Genomic DNA, 16259 nt, shown 5'->3' with positions numbered 1-16259 from the left:
TTTAGGTTGATATGTCACCTCTGCATCTATTATCAGTTGCTCTTTACATCCTCGTGCTCCTTTGCAACAGCCTTTTTGTTCTTCATTTATAATTTTGTTCTGTGTTGAATGTGTCATTAATTTCTGTGTAATGACTGAAGTTAATATTTTGTATATTGTTGGTAGGCATGTTATGGGGCGATATTTAGCTGGGTTTGCTGTGTCTGCTTGATCTTTAGGTTTCAGATAAGTTATTCCATGTGTAAGTGTATCAGGGAATGTGTATGGGTCTGCAATGTAACTGTTAAATAAGTTAAATATGTCTGCTTGTGTCTGTATATGTGTGGATGGATATGTGTGTGTGTGTGTGTGTGTGTGTGTGTGTGCGAGTGTATACCCGTCCTTTTTTCCCCCTAAGGTAAGTCTTTCCGCTCCCGGGATTGGAATGACTCCTTACCCTCTCCCTTAAAACCCACATCCTTTCGTCTTTCCCTCTCCTTCCCTCTTTCCTGATGAGGCAACCGTTGGTTGCGAAAGCTAGAATTTTGTGTGTATGTTTGTGTTTGTGTGTCTGTCGACCTGCCAGCGCTTTCATTTGGTAAGTCACATCATCTTTGTTTTTAGATATGTTAAATAATTTAGTTAGATGTGAATGTGTTGAGGTGAATTTCTTTAGCTAGAAATTTGCTATTTTATCTTTTCCAGGGGCTTTCCAATTGTGAGTAGAATTAATTGCTTGGGTGACTTCATGTTGCAAAATTATCGCTTCAGGCATTTGTGGTATCATCTTGTATGTATCTGTTTCTGCTTGTATCCACCGTGCATGCCTGTTATGTTGTACCGGGTTTGACCATATGTTGCTCCAGAAGTGTTCCATGTCTGTTATGTTTGGTGGATTGTCTATTTTAATGTGTGTGTTATCTATTGTCTGGTAAAATTTCTTTTGGTTTGTGCTGAATGTTTGATTTTGTTTCCTTCTATTTTCACTTTTTTTGTATCTTCTAAGTCGTTTGGCCAATGCTTGTAATTTCTGCTTCTTTTCATCTAATTGCTCTATCACTTCTTGTTGTGAGGTTTTATCTAACCTTTTTCATTTTTTTTCTGACATTTCATTTCTTATAAATTGTGTTAGCTGTCCGATGTCATTTCTCAGTTTTTCCTATTCTGATCTGTAGCCTGTGTTGCCATGCTGGTTTTGTGGGTTTCTTCTGTGTGTTGGTTGGTTCTGATCTCTGCCTAGTGTGTATAATTAGTGTAGTGAGTGCTCCTATATAAACCAGTAGTTGTAACTCTTCCATAGTTGTGTTTTCATTTATTTTGTTGTGTATGATTGTGTTGATAGTTTTTATTGTTGTTTCGACTTGTGGGTTATTTGGCGGCCTATGCAAGAATGGTCTAATGTCTGTATTTGTGTCTTTGTATTCTATATATGTCAGCTGAAATTTTTCTTCTATATCTAACATGTGTGTCACTTCGTGTTCTATTTGTGCTTGTTCTGGTGGCTGTCTTAAGATTTCGTTTTCCTCTGACTGTTTAATTGATGCGTGTTGTTCTTTGTTTGTTTGTTCGCTCTGGGATGTTTGAGTCCATTACTGTATTTTCTTCTTCTTCTGATTGCACATTATTTTGTTCCAGTATTTGTTGTACTTGTTGTTCGATGTTTTCTAATTCTGACTGGGGTATCCTGTTATTTTTGATTATTACACGGATCTGATCAGCAAGTCATTGTTCTGTTAAAAATTTTAATTCTGGGTATCTGGTAATAAATGTTGTGTATACTTGTGATCTGTATCCAGTTGTGTTGGTTCCTAGGTTTGTTGCTTGGTAATAACAGAACATGAGGTGTCGATTAACTTCATCTGACCATCTCATCCTCTGTCTTTGTTTTCCTTCTAGGGTGGTTGCAGGAAGCATATCCTGCAAAACACCTCTATTTGGATTTGAATCATTTTCCAGTTGGCTAGCAGTGTCGTTACCATTGTGGGCGGGCACAGGGTTCAAGCGTCGTCCCCGACCATGACGGCGCTTGTCCGAGGCTTGTTTAGTTCTGTCCTGAACCAACTAATCACACTAAAAGGGGGGTTAGCCCTATTAGTGGTTTGTTCTTTTCGTTGCCTTTTACGACTGGCAGAACATACCGGAGGCCTATTCTTTTCCCGGGCCTCCACGGGAATTATTATTATTATTATTATTATTATTATTATTATTATTATTTTATGATTTATATATTTTCTTTGATCTCATTGCGACTTCACGCCAAGTCACTATTGTCGACTTCCTCAGATTTCATCTTGTTTCCCCCTTTTTGCATCCGTTTTATCCATCTCATGAATTTTCCCATGTATTTCTGTGTTTTGTTGCAAATTTTTTCATACGTATTTCTATATTATTTACATAATTTTTCGCATTTTTTCCACCACCATGGATCCTTGCTCCTTTTATAAACTTTAGTGGGTACATTTCCTTTCAGTGTGCACATAGTACCCACTGAAAACTATGTTGCCACCACCAAAATAATTACAGAAACTCCATCATGATTCACCACTGGAAAATGAAAATTTTGATTGACTGCTTCCCTTGTTTTCTGAGTACATGCTATAGTATGATATAAAACATGGTATAGTATGGGACAGCATACAGATATACTTTATGAGCCACATTATATTTCCATTTGGCCATAGTCTAGGTTTTGTGCTCCTTGCAGCACTGAATCTCCTTCCTTGCATTCACCTGGAGTGAGAGATGTTTCACCACTGTACCTCTACCACAAATATTATGTCATAGTGTTTTCTGTAGGTGCATATCATATTCAGCCATGACATTTGTGGCATAGTTCTTCTTATTACAAGTCACAATTGTCTGTCTCTATCAGTAACTTCAATTTTTCCTACACTAAGATGCTCACTAAACAAACATTTTTGATGATCTCTTTATGCCACCAGCGAAATTAGTAACTCTAGACACCGACAGTTCGCCATAATTCCAATACTGAAAGCCATGATGTAGGCGCAGATAAATACACTACCAGAATGATCACAGATGTTCTTCAGTCTCAGAACACTTCCATAGGTGTTACAGTACAAATCAGAATACTAAAGTTCTGAAACCAGGTGAGTTGATGATGTGATGCCAGGGTGATATAGACTGTGATGTGTTTTTTCTTGTAGAGGGCTGATTTTAAGTGATTGGTGTATTGTGAGATGCCAAGTCTTTACTTATGCCCTGTAAAAACAGATACCTTCTTTTCTGAATTTCCCAGTTGCCATTTTGTTTTCTCTGTGGTACTGCCATGCAGTATCTGCTGACTTCTTTTCTGACTGCAGAGGGGTGAGGGATATGAGAGAGCTACTATATTTAAACAACTCACTGAAACTCACAAAATATGGTTTCTGTAATTCTTCTATATTCAGATAAGTTCTCAACTCTCTACAACTGATAATTAACAAAGCTTTTCAGACAACACATTCATATATGATGATTCAGTGCTTGACCAACACCATAAGTTTATACTTAACTCGAGCTAGCCTAGCCTAGAATCAATATAACAACATTCATTTTTCTTTATTGCTTGACTATTCTCATCAGGCCCCTTCCTTCTTTAGTATCCATGGCACCCCCAGAGCACAACTGCAAAATGCAAGTGATCTTCACTGGTCAATCCAAATAACACATCTTTCATTGGTTTCTGTGCTGCATCCACATTTTTCTTTCTCATACTTGCACATATATTCCACAAACCAAGGCGCAGTGGATGTTCTTTACTCTACTACTAATGAAAGTCACTTTCTCACACACACATCTTTCATTGGTCTAGTAAAAGGAAAGTGAGACGTATTGCTATGCTTTATAGCAACATATACCACTATAGATTCCTCCACTAAGATGAAAAATGTCTTGTAAAATGACTTGCGCAACTAAAGACAGTGCGGCTTCTCTTATAAGCAATCCATAAATTAATTTCACTTTTATACTGAGGGCTCATGTGACCTAAATTCAGTGCATTCCTTGCAACATCAAAGTGGTACATACACTTGTCATCAATTTTCTTATATTAGTCAGCAAAACCATTTGGCTTCTGACCATGCAAAGATTTCTGTCTTTGTGTTTCAGAAAGATATTTAGAATCATAAAATTAAACTTAATTAAGCAACAGGCAGTTTCTCTTTCATTTCTCCAACTTTCACACTGTAAGGTCATTTAAATAAAGTGGTTTGCTTGGTTACCAAGAGATTCTAAATTTACCTTGCTATATACCTTAAGGAGTCACTTGTTGGCATGTCATCTTATCTTACTTTCCAACTTTGCAAATCTCAGAAGGTTCTTGCTCAATCTGTAGGCAAGGAGGAAAAGTCTAAGGAATCAGTTGAGTCCCAGTAAATCAATGCTTTAACTATTTTGGAAAATACTTCCCTATCGTCATTTAGTTTACATTCCTAGTTTTGTATTTTTATATTCGTTGCATTCTCATCTAGGTCTCTGTACAGATACATTGAACATGTTGTACTGCCTTCACAAGGTAAGTGCTCCTTCATTCACTGTGTGTGTGTGTGTGTGTGTGTGTGTGTGTGTGTGTGTGTGTGTGTGTGTCTTTCTGCGTGAAAAAAAATAAGATTTCGTAGGTCAACCTACCCCCTCATTCCTACCAAACTGGTTCAGGTCTTTTCTTCTTTGGATTCACCTGTCTTCAGGTAGAGGTTACCTTTTACCAAGGTAAACCTACCCTCTCATCCTCTTACCTCTCTACAAATCGGGATACACTCAGTCTTCATGCTTACAATCATATGCCTAGACCCTAGAATCTGACCATAAGGCTTTTACTATTTCTAATATTGAAGATTTCTCCTCAGCATAATGATATTACTCAAAATCTGTCTAAAATATTATTTTCTTACTTCCGTATTTTCTTGTATCACTAATTTTTCTCGATCTGTTGTGATTTATGTGTTATATAAGTGGCTCTGAGCAACTCAGCTTGCATTAGTACATCACTTTGTAATTTCTTAACTTGTACCTCCTTCTGTCATACCCCCCCCCCTCCCCCCCTTTTCAAGATATCACTAAAACCATTCAACTTGCTGGAGAAAACAGAGTGTCTTAAAGGGGAAAAAAACTAGTCTGTGTCACTTTGTCATTTTTGTCATGCTGTCTTGGCCTTACCTGTGAAAACAAGGTGTCATTACCACAGCAATAGTGACATATGTATATGCATATAGAAGGACTTAGGCTAGAATTGATAATCCTAATAGAGAAAAAAGAAAAGGAAATGTAAGAATAAATCAGACATGGAAAATCCAGGATGGACTGTAACAATATATAAATGTAAAAATAATTATGGTAGGATTGAGAAGAATTTGATTTGATAGACCCCCATAGACAGATTCCCTTCCCACTCTCCACTCAAGGTCCTCTTTTTGCTACAGTTCTCGACTGTGATGCCAGAGGAAGAAGATGGTTAGCATTCCCTACAGAAGAGACTGTCACAGTTTCACTGTTGCAGACCCTGAAAACTGATCCTAATGCATCCCTAAGGATAGCCAGTAGAGATATGGTAGCCATGCATCATTCATCATTTGGTTCTGCCATCTGTCCTGGTGTCTTTGTCAATCACCTTTGTTGGTCTTAACAACTTTGAAAAATATATTACTCATTCCAGTAGGTAACCTCCCCTATGAAACATGTATAAAATGCAACCTTTTGTTTATATGAAAAGGAAAAATACAAAATCCAACATACAAAATATGTAAAAGTATTTGGATCATTTTTATAAAGATTGTACAAATAAATATCTAACTTTATTATACTCTGGTATTTTATTCAATTATTATAGTAAAGCTTTACCATCCTGCATTGACTTACCAAGATTATGCTATACTTTTGTCTTCAAAACATAGGTATACCTGTACCTTTTTAACACACACCCTTCATGTTGGCAAAATCTCTCTAAGACAGTAGGAGAAAGATGAAAGACAATAGTACAGTTCAAGAGGAAGAAACTGCTTCATAGAAAACTAAAGTGGAAAAAAATGAAGTAATTAACTTGGAACCTGGTGGTTGTCATCCCACCTAATCTGCAGACATAGCACATTATCCTGAGAACCTAAACATTTTTATTGTATCAATGTTACAAAGTTCTTTTTCACACACCATTTTTTTCTTAAATTTTTCCTGAAAATCTTCCCATAATTTAAATTCCTCTGAGTGAACTGTTCCCCATTCCACTGCATCAGCAAGTAAACATACTAGCGCAATTTATTTATTTTGTGTCATCCCATTTCTGTGTCATAAATCGAGAAAATACTCTTAAGAAATATGTTGGATGTATGTCTCCTTCTGGCTTAAACTTTGGAAACTGCTTAGCACAACTAATTCCACTTCCTATTAGTAATTCTTCTAATAATACTGGTGATAATACTATGTTACATGTATCTACTTTGATTCTAAGTTCCTGTTTAGTGTCTTTTAATTCTTTCCATAATTTCTGTAACTCATTCTTATTATTAATCGTATCATCCACATAATAGAGGGAAACATTCCACGTGGGAAAAATTGTATATAAAAACAAAGATGAGGTGACTTACCGAACGAAAGCGCTGGCAGGTCGATAGACACACAAACAAACACAAACATACACACAAAATTCAAGCTTTCGCAACAAACTGTTGCCTCATCAGGAAAGAGGGAAGGAGAGGGGAAGACGAAAGGAAGTGGGTTTTAAGGGAGAGGGTAAGGAGTCATTCCAATCCCGGGAGCGGAAAGACTTACCTTAGGGGGAAAAAAGGACAGGTATACACTCGCACTCACGCACATATCCATCCACACATACAGACACAAGCAGACATATTTAAATATGTAGTTCATCTAATTGCTCCATTTTATTAGACACCTTGTTTAGTTTATTTGCTTGTTCATCTAGTTTTTCTAATGCTTTAAGTTTATCTAGAATTTCCGCTAAGACCATAGTACCCATACTTCTGGGGTGATAGGCATGTAATTTAAATTACTGTACGACTTGAAGATTATATCACACTACAAACCTTCATTGTTTAGCAACAAATTTATGCCATCATCCAATGTTATTCAATGTCATTTACAGTCAATTATTTCAGATTAAATAACTGGACACAAATTGTGGAGGCAGAAGATTTTGCTGTACCAGCTGCTGTAGCACCCCACTAATGCCACCGTGTGTGTAGTACAGTCTCGGACAGCCACTGTGTAACTGCCACCATAGTCAGCTGCACTACCACCAATTGTGGTGATGTGATGTTGTCATCACAAGCCACCACAACACTTGCCATTGTCAAAATTGTTTGCCAAAAATCTTCTCTGTAGTTGGCTTATCTTCTCGTGATTTGCGTGCTGAGAATATACTCCAACATAATAATATTCGTTGTTGATGTGGTTGCTACAGCCAACTCGTATTTCTTTTGTTAGAGATGGTAATAGTCTAAATTGTTTGAGTTTGATTAAAGTTACAGTCCCTTTATGTGATCACTTCGGCTTTCCCGGCATAATAAGTCTTGAAAGTCTCTTCGGGTTTGCTGCCAGATCCTAAAATCAACTTGACTCATTATTGCAGCAATCCAACTGTTCGCCATCTTCAGGAAAATGCTGCTTCTGCTGATGAGTCCCGCTGAGAACTGACGCCAGGTTGCAAATCGGCGTCCTATATAGAACACCGTTCAGTACACGGTGCATGCGCCGCCCATCACGGTTGCTGCCCTCCAAGACAGGGAGGTGGTGTCACCCTTAGTATAACACTGCTGGCAACGATATATCGCACTCAGGGCCGCACTGAAGAACGTTCAATTTTGATGCTAGATAATACAGGATTCCACGTCTTGCTAGGATGAAACCCATCTCTGTTGATTAAATTATCCACCAACCTAATTTCAGTCACCTCTTTGTATACAATGTTCCAGAAACCAGAAATGTTGGCAACTACCACAGTTTCATCAAATTTCATACTGTGTTCGTCATTTAAGCAATGTTCTGCTACTGCCGATTTTTCCGGCTGTTGTAGCCTTGTATGACTGCGATGTTCCACACACCTGTCATGCCCTGTGTGAATCAAATGGCCAATGGAAGCTTTCCCACATTGTCGGGCTATGGAGTTTGGACCATCTCCGGAGGTGTGTGAAGAGGAACATAGATCGGCGGCCTTTCTTTCTTATGCTGGAGGCTTATCATTTAAGATTGGATGAATTTTAAGGAATTTTAACATTAAGAGTGTTTTCTGTCCACCTTCTAAGATTAGGGCACTGCTCGGCTCTGTGAAAGATGATTTGGGGCTTAAGAAACCCGGGGTTTACAAAATTCCATGTCAATGTGGGAAAGCTGGCCAGTCCAAATTACACATCCATTGCCACTTTCTGTGCTGTGCTTACATTTTTCTTTCTCATTTCTGCATGTAAATTCCAGCGAACCTGGGCACAGAAGATGCTCTTTATTTACTACTGATTAAAGTCACGTTTTTCACGTACAGATCTCTCATCGATCTAGTAAAACAGAAGTGAGATGTGTTGCTATACTTTATAGCAACATGTACCACATCTGTGACAGCTGTCAGCATGTCAGCAGAATGTGGGTGGCAGAAAAGGATGGGACCCTCCACTTGAAATGTCAGAATATAGCATCACTCCTGAACAAGGAATGTTAACCAGTTGTAACTGATGGTTGGATGAAACATCATTCAGCATTTTCTGGAGTTCCCCATCAGATTCATGAGTGTTTTGCAGTTGGCAGAGTCAGTAACATTTGTTACTCTACTAACTCGAGACAGAGAGTCAGCAGCCATGGTGTCACCATGTGAAAAATTGTCAGATTTCAGTACTGAATTGGGCAATGAACTCCAGATGGTTATACTGTTGTGGTGAACACTTGTTGATCTGTGTGAAAGGGTAGACTAGTAGCTTGCGATCCATAAATATTGTAAACCCTCTGGATTCCAACTATTTGACTGATTCATAACAGCAATAAGCACTCTACTTTTTGTTGCAAAGGGAAAAGATTCTCTTATAAGAGGGCAAGTGGTTATCGAACACCTTCAACTTGTTGTTGCAATACTGCACCCATAGCAGTCTGGCTAGCAACAACCACCAACACAAAAGGTGCATCCAATGCGGAGTGTGCCAGGAGTGCAGCATTTTTTATGCTTTGCTTCACTGCCTCAAAAGCAGAACCCATCGCATATGTCCATTGGATGAGTGAATTCCCCTTAGTCTTAGGTCCAGAAAGTGTTGCAGTCAGCAGTTCTTGCAACTCAGTTGAAGGTGTAAATGACACTGGAAAAAATTCAGTGTTCCCAAGAAACAGTGTAATTCTTTGATATTTTCTGGTTGAGGGATCTTTAAGATGGTTACTGCTTTCTCAGGTAGCAGCAATGACTCTGCTGACAAAATTAGATGACCTAAGAAGGTGGTCTATGATTTACCAAAAATGCACTTGGCAGTATTTAACACCATGTCATGCTGTTCTGAGTGTTTTAAAACATCCATCAAGTGTTTCTGGTGCTGTTCTGCAGTGGCAGAAAAGATGAGGATGTCATCTAGGTTTACAAAATAGAAAGACAACTCCGGCAACATGGAGTCAGTGAATCTCTGCCACAACTGAGCAGTGTTGCATAAACCAAATGTCGTGAAGAGACTCTTGAACAAGCTGAATGATGTGGTTATGGCTGTTTTTGGAACATCTTCATCTGCCACAGGAATTTGTGCAAAGGCTTTTGTGAAGTCCAGCATACTAAAATCAGTCACACCACATAGTGCATATAGTCAAGCCGCTGAGAGAACATCCATGACAGCTGGTGGCTATGTTGCCAATGCTGCTATATGGCTGTTTGTTGTTACAGCTTCGTCAATTGCCCAACTATGAATGTCACACCAGAATATTATAGAGTCTTTGCAGTGCGGTTTTACTGAAGCATGAAAAACTGTTAATAGCCCTCGGTGATTGAAACATACTCTCCTCATAATTTAAATACGATTTGAAAAAAAAAAAAAAATAAATAATTGTGGAGACAAAGTAATGATTACAACATTCCAGTATTTCAGAACATATTTCAGTTGCTTGATGCATCTGTTACTGCACATCATGCAAGAGGACAGAGAAACATGGTTTTCAATGATAATGTCATCATTAGCCGCATGTCCTATGACCCAATCACTAGCTTCACTCTTGCTGCTGCTGTTATCATCCCCCGATCTTTTCTAAGATGTGCCACATGTGTGTAACAGTATTGTTGCTTGTTGTGTAGTAATACTACACAATGTCTCATGCACTAAAATGTTGACATCTATTAATTTAAAAGTTTTATTTCTGTCTGCAACATATGATATCAGCTGAGCCCACATGACTTCTTTTGCACTGAAATGGCAGTGGTATGGTGGAAGCTGCTACACCATTTTCTTCTGTAATTTTGTCAATGGTGTAAGTAATATTATGTGATTTACCTATTTCATGATTTGCAGCGTTTCTGCATTTTTCACTTCCCTACCAAATGAATCGATGTTGTTCTTGTCTAGCCAGTCCTTGTGTCAAACTTACTGTTGCTGCATGTAGGGACTTTGTTTAATTGAATAGAGTGATAGAAAGCGTAATTGAACATTATAGTTTTTATGTTGGGATGCAAAGGATTTACAAACCACTATTAAATTCTGCTGCTGTCGTTCCCCAGATTTCTCTGATGTAAACAACCACAAAGCATTTGGAGCAAACCTACCGATTGTTCCAGCATATGAAAACTTGACCCAACTGCCTTTTTCAACTGGGACTTGCATTGTTTGTTCTGCAGTGTCATCAATCCTTGCTGTTGGTGTGGAATGATCAGCATTTATCCACATTTTGTCCAACAAAACAATTTCATTAGGTTTGCACTTAGATACCTCCCTCAAAAAACAGCATCTCCAGGCAACTACACCCTCCAGTTCAAGCAGAACTCTTCTTCCAGAAAACGTTTTCCACCCAAGTCCTATCTTCTTTAGTATCGCCCAAAGGGTAGTTTTTATACTGAAAAAAAGCCCTTACTATCTCATCATAAGAGAAGTAGGTTCTTCTGAATATTACGGTATATTGATAATTTTTACTTGTGGACCGTCTGACAGCAAGTGAATAAAACACAATTTTAGTGCCATACGCGTTTCGCCTTTATTTTCTGCAAGGCATCATAAGTGGCAGGTTGCGTGGACAATTTCTTACATATTACGCTCCTGTTGCATTTTATGTGTTGTTCTTCTTCTTTTGGTTTAACCAAAACATGCATTAAAACAAGCGTTCAGTTCACAGTGCTGTCGAATGTGGAAAAAAAACCGCAAACTGGCGTTCATAAGAAGAACAACAACACACAAAATGCAACAGGAGCGTAATATGTAAGAAATTGTCCACGCAACCTGCCACTGATGATGCCTTGTAGAAAATAAAGGCGAAACGTGTATGGCACTAAAATTGTGTTTTATTCAGTTGCTGTCAGATGGTCCACAAGTAAAAATTATCAATATGCCGTAATATTACATGCAACTGAGGAAGACAGGACTACAAAAAGTTGAAGATGTCGATACAGCTATGTCAAGCATCTTCTGAATATTCTTTCCACACATATTATAACAATGAAAACAATAAATTATTGACAAAATTATTTAATTGGATAGATAAAAAAAATCTACTCACCAAGTGGTGGCAGAACACACACACAAAAGACTGGTTTGATTGTCAAACTTTCAGAGCCAGTAGCTCCTTCAGGCAGAAGGGTTGAAGGGGAAGGCAGAAGGGTGAACTAAAAGGACTGGATAGATCTAGGAAAAGGGGTATATCTTGGGAAAGCCACCCAGAACTGTGGGTCAGGGGAGACTCATCATATGGGATGAGAAGGAAAAACTGATTGTTGGTTATGACGGCGTTCATGTTATTTTGTCAAGAATTTGAGTTCCTGGTTCTGTAACCAAAATGCAATAAACCAATGCAATCAGTTAAGATTTTTCTGATATTTACAAACTGCTAATAACTACATTCACTCATCTGGCAAGATATGAAACTTTTTCACATTTCATTGATCTTTACTTTTATTGTTTTTTTGTATTTTTAGACCACCTAAACTCATCAGGTTGCAGCTTTTACTTGACAATTATTTTTGGTTTACTATGATTAGAATATTTTATCTTTTATTTTAAACAATTCAACTCTGTTAACCCATAAAAGAGAAATTATTGTAGACAACTCATTATTGTTACTCTCCCCATTTTCACTTACAGGGTACCATGGGTTTTGTCCATATGGCCTGTCTCTCAAGATGGCTGACAGAAACCAAACGGAAGACTTGTGAGCTTTGTGGGAAAGAGTTCAAACTGAAGCACGAGCTTCGTTACAATAAACTCAAAAGTATCATCATTTGGATTTTTTGCACCAAGGCTGCTGATCGTGGAATAGACACACTCACTTTGCTTGTACAATTCTTTTATGTAATATTTTTGGTTCCTTTTGTGTTGGTATCAATCTATTACTGTGTTGTGTATGGTGAATACTTTAATGTGGAAGAGACAGATGGCATTATTGCTTTTCAATGGCCATCTATGTCAGTGAGTGTAATGGCATTTGTTCTTGGTGCATTCTTGTTTTGCTGTGTGTATTTGACAATAGACGATCTATTCTACTTTTGGTATCTGTGGTGGCAACATCAAACAGCTGTCGTAATTCTGCCTGGGTGACAATATGATGTAATTTTCTAGTTGCTGAGACTAAACTAAACCTTTTACCTTGAACACAACTTCAGTTCCTTTGTTTAGTTACATGGGTCCTGAATGAGCTGTTGCAAATGATCTGCATAATAATGTTCTTTTGTTGAATGAACATTACCTTGGATAAAACTGTAGGAAATATGAGTGCAGCATACACTCAGCTGCAGACAGAAAGATTTGTTATGTACTATGGTCAAAACTGAAGCAGGACTTAAAGTATGGCCATCACACTTGTTATGTGGTAGTCCAGTGTGAAATTTGAAACAGTACAATAGATACATAAATGAACATGACTGTTCAGTTTGGTGAGTTGAATTTTAGCACTGTTGGCTGAAATAATGAAAACATGAAAGTTTTAGAAGTTGAAGTAGTACTAACTCTCTTTGCACTACTGGCAGCGCATGTTGCATTCATCATCGTAGAAGGTGCCACTTCTTCCACAGCACATTGCCAGTCCATTCACAGGGTTTGTTATTGACTGACTAACAGTCACTTTGTATGTGACCCTGTTTGTGTGCCTCAGTTGTCAGTGTCAAATAATGATGGGTAAGTATAACAGCCAGTACCTAAAAAACTCGATTAGTAGGTCAGTAAAGTGATACGTTATGCAGCATTTATATGTGCTCATGGAGGCTTCACTAAATACTTTTCATGTGTCAGTAATACCATTGTGTTGTTCCGATACTCAAATCATTTGTTTGTACGAGTATTTTATATAAAATATAAATTTCATTTTTCTGGTGTTTCTTTTCTGCTGTCAGCTTTTTCCATACTGGAGAAATATGTTTAACATTATCTCAGTATACTGTACAAATTATTTGTGGAAAATGCAACTAACTAAACATGCATAATGTGATAAAAGAAAACACTGAGCGGAATGCAATTGCTCATTTTAGTAAAGATAATCGATCACCAAAGGCAGTGTTAAGCAGTGTGTAGGCACATAAACGAGCTATTGAACATTGTGGAATCCGAAATTCACTGCAAATCAAAACATTTAAACAATATGTAACTGAAGAATAAAAAACCAATTCAATGTGTGCATGGTCTGCCACTGTGACTGAAGAATAAAAAAACCCAGTCAATGCATCTCAACTCTGTAAGTCTGCCATCTAGTAAAAAACAAACACACACACACACACACACACACACACACACACACACACACACACATTCATTCTCTCTCTCTCTCTCTCTCTCTCTCTCTCTCTCTCTCTCTCTCCCCCCCCCCCCCCCCCCCCCCCCTCTCCATCTCTCTCTGTCTAATTCAATAATTCATAAATGGAGTTTTGAGAAACGTAGTAGCATCAGTAAGTCAAGAACATTTTGAGCTTTCATTTGGTGAATGTGTCACTTACTAGGCTTTCAAATTTAAAAAAAGCTTTTTAGAGCTGCTTGGCTTGGAACTGATTTTTATGATGTTTAATCAGTCATTGAGACAGATGAAAGATCTGTGAAATTAGGGAGAGTCTGCTGAGAAGGTTACATTGTCTATTAATTCCGTAACTTACATTAATGCTCACTGCAGTTCAGTTGTCCACATAAAGAGGCTTCTAATGTGTTCCAGTGATTCTGATGTGGATTTTCCTAAGCTATTCCTGGGCAAAGATTTTTATTTTCATGCTATTGGTGCTGTTGTTGTTGTTGACATCTTCAGTAAAATTCTGATTCTGAAATCTCCATTTGTTATTGTTCTGTTTAGTTTTATTTTAAAAATTAAGGTTATGGTTACTTATAATGAGACTTTGTGTAATTGTGATTTACTGATCAAGTAAATTACATTTTTCACAGCAATAAACTCATAACATAGGACATGTCATTATGCTTACAAGCTATATAACATGTAATCATCTACATGTAATTACCCACATCAAAAAAAAGTTTTGTAGCACCCTGGTTCCCAGAACTCCTGAAGGTAGACGTTGACTGTGGATATTGTATCACCGACACAGTCCCTTTGACTGTTCAGAGATGTCACTAAACCTGCCCAAAGATGTAAACAGCCATGCATGAGCAGCGCCTATTGGACAGAGGTGGTCCGACAGCCGACCAGTTCCAGTCATTCCACCAGGAAAAAGGTACACGAGTTATTTTCTCTGTAGTTCAATCATGCCTAGATGGTCAGTACCACAGTTGGATCGTGTCAACATTGCTACTTTGTCCCAGCAAGGGCTCTCGACAAGGGAAGTGTTCAGGCATCTTGGAGTGAACCAAAGTGGTGTTGTTCGGACACGGAGGAGATACAGAGAGAGAGAGAGAGAGAGAGAGAGACAGGAAATGTCGATGACATGCCTTGCTCAGACCGCCCAAGAGCTACTACTGCAGTGGATGACCTCTACCTACTGATTATGGCTCGGAGGAACCCTGACAGCAATGCCACCACGTTGAATAATGCTTTTTGTGCAGCCACAGGACATCTTGTTACGACTTAAACGTGCGCAGTAGGCTGCGTGATGCACAACCTTATTCCCGACATTACAGGATCGTTTAGTCATCGCGAAAGCATTACGGAGATGATAGATAAACTCCAGCAGAAGACTCTGCAAGAGAGATACTCAGTAGCTTGGTATGGGCTTTTGTTGAAGTTTCGAGAACATACCTCCTACGTATATCTCACGAAGAGACCATGAGGATAAAATCAGAGAGATTAGAGCCCACACAGAGGCATACCGACAATCTTTCTTTCCATGAACAATACGAGACTGGAATAGAAGGGAGAACTGATAGAGGTACCCTCCACCACACACCGTCAGGTGTCTTGCGGAGTATGGATGTAGATGTAGACGTCCATGGCGAGGTCCATCTTTGCAACCACAACACCATGCAGTGCAGTACAGATGGGCCCAACAACATGCTGAATGGACCTCTCAGGATTGGCATCACATTCTCTTCACTGACAAGTGTCACATATGCCTTCAACCAGACAATCATCAGAGACGTGTTTGGAGGCAACCCGGTCAGGCTGAACGCCTCGGACACACTGTCCAGCGAGTGCAGCAAGGTGGAGGTTTCCTGATGTTTTGATGTGGCATTATGTGGGGCCGACTTATGGCGGTCATGGAAGGCACCGTAAAGGCTGTCCGATACATGAATGCCATCCTCTGACTGATATTGGTGAGTCATGGACGACAATTCGTGCCCCCATCATGCACATCTTGTGAATGACTTCCTTCAGGATAATGACATTACTTGACTAGAGTGGCCAGCATGTTCTGCAGACATGAACCCTATCGAATATGCCTGGGATGGATTGAAGAGGGCTGTTAATGGATGATGTAACCCACCAACCATTCTGAGGGATCTACGCAGAATCACCATTGAGGAGTGGGACAATCTGGATCAACAGTGCCTTGATGAACTTGTGGATACTATGCCATGAGGAATACAGGCATGCATCTGTGCAAGAGGACATGCTGCTGGATATTAAAGGTACCGATGTGTACAGCAATCTGGACCACCACCTCTGAAGGTCTCGCTATGTAGTGGTACAACATGCAATGTGTGGTTTTCATGAGCAATAAAAAGGGCAGAAATGATGTTTATGTTGATCTC

At 38.8% G+C, this 16259-nt stretch overlaps 1 long non-coding RNA gene across 1 annotated transcript in view; it reads left to right on the top strand.

Moving 5' to 3' along the window:
- LOC124622371 overlaps window positions 1-13384 on the top strand; it is a 59326-nt gene extending 45942 nt beyond the window's left edge. The window contains exon 3 of the long non-coding RNA XR_006980626.1: window positions 12225-13384. This is a non-coding gene — a long non-coding RNA (uncharacterized LOC124622371). The remainder of the gene's footprint in view (window positions 1-12224) is intronic.
- The last annotated feature ends 2875 nt before the right edge of the window (window positions 13385-16259 follow it).

The sequence above is a fragment of the Schistocerca americana genome, chromosome 7, assembly GCF_021461395.2.
Source record: "Schistocerca americana isolate TAMUIC-IGC-003095 chromosome 7, iqSchAmer2.1, whole genome shotgun sequence".
Taxonomy (NCBI): domain Eukaryota; kingdom Metazoa; phylum Arthropoda; class Insecta; order Orthoptera; family Acrididae; genus Schistocerca; species Schistocerca americana.
This window is presented reverse-complemented; position numbering and strand designations above follow the sequence as displayed.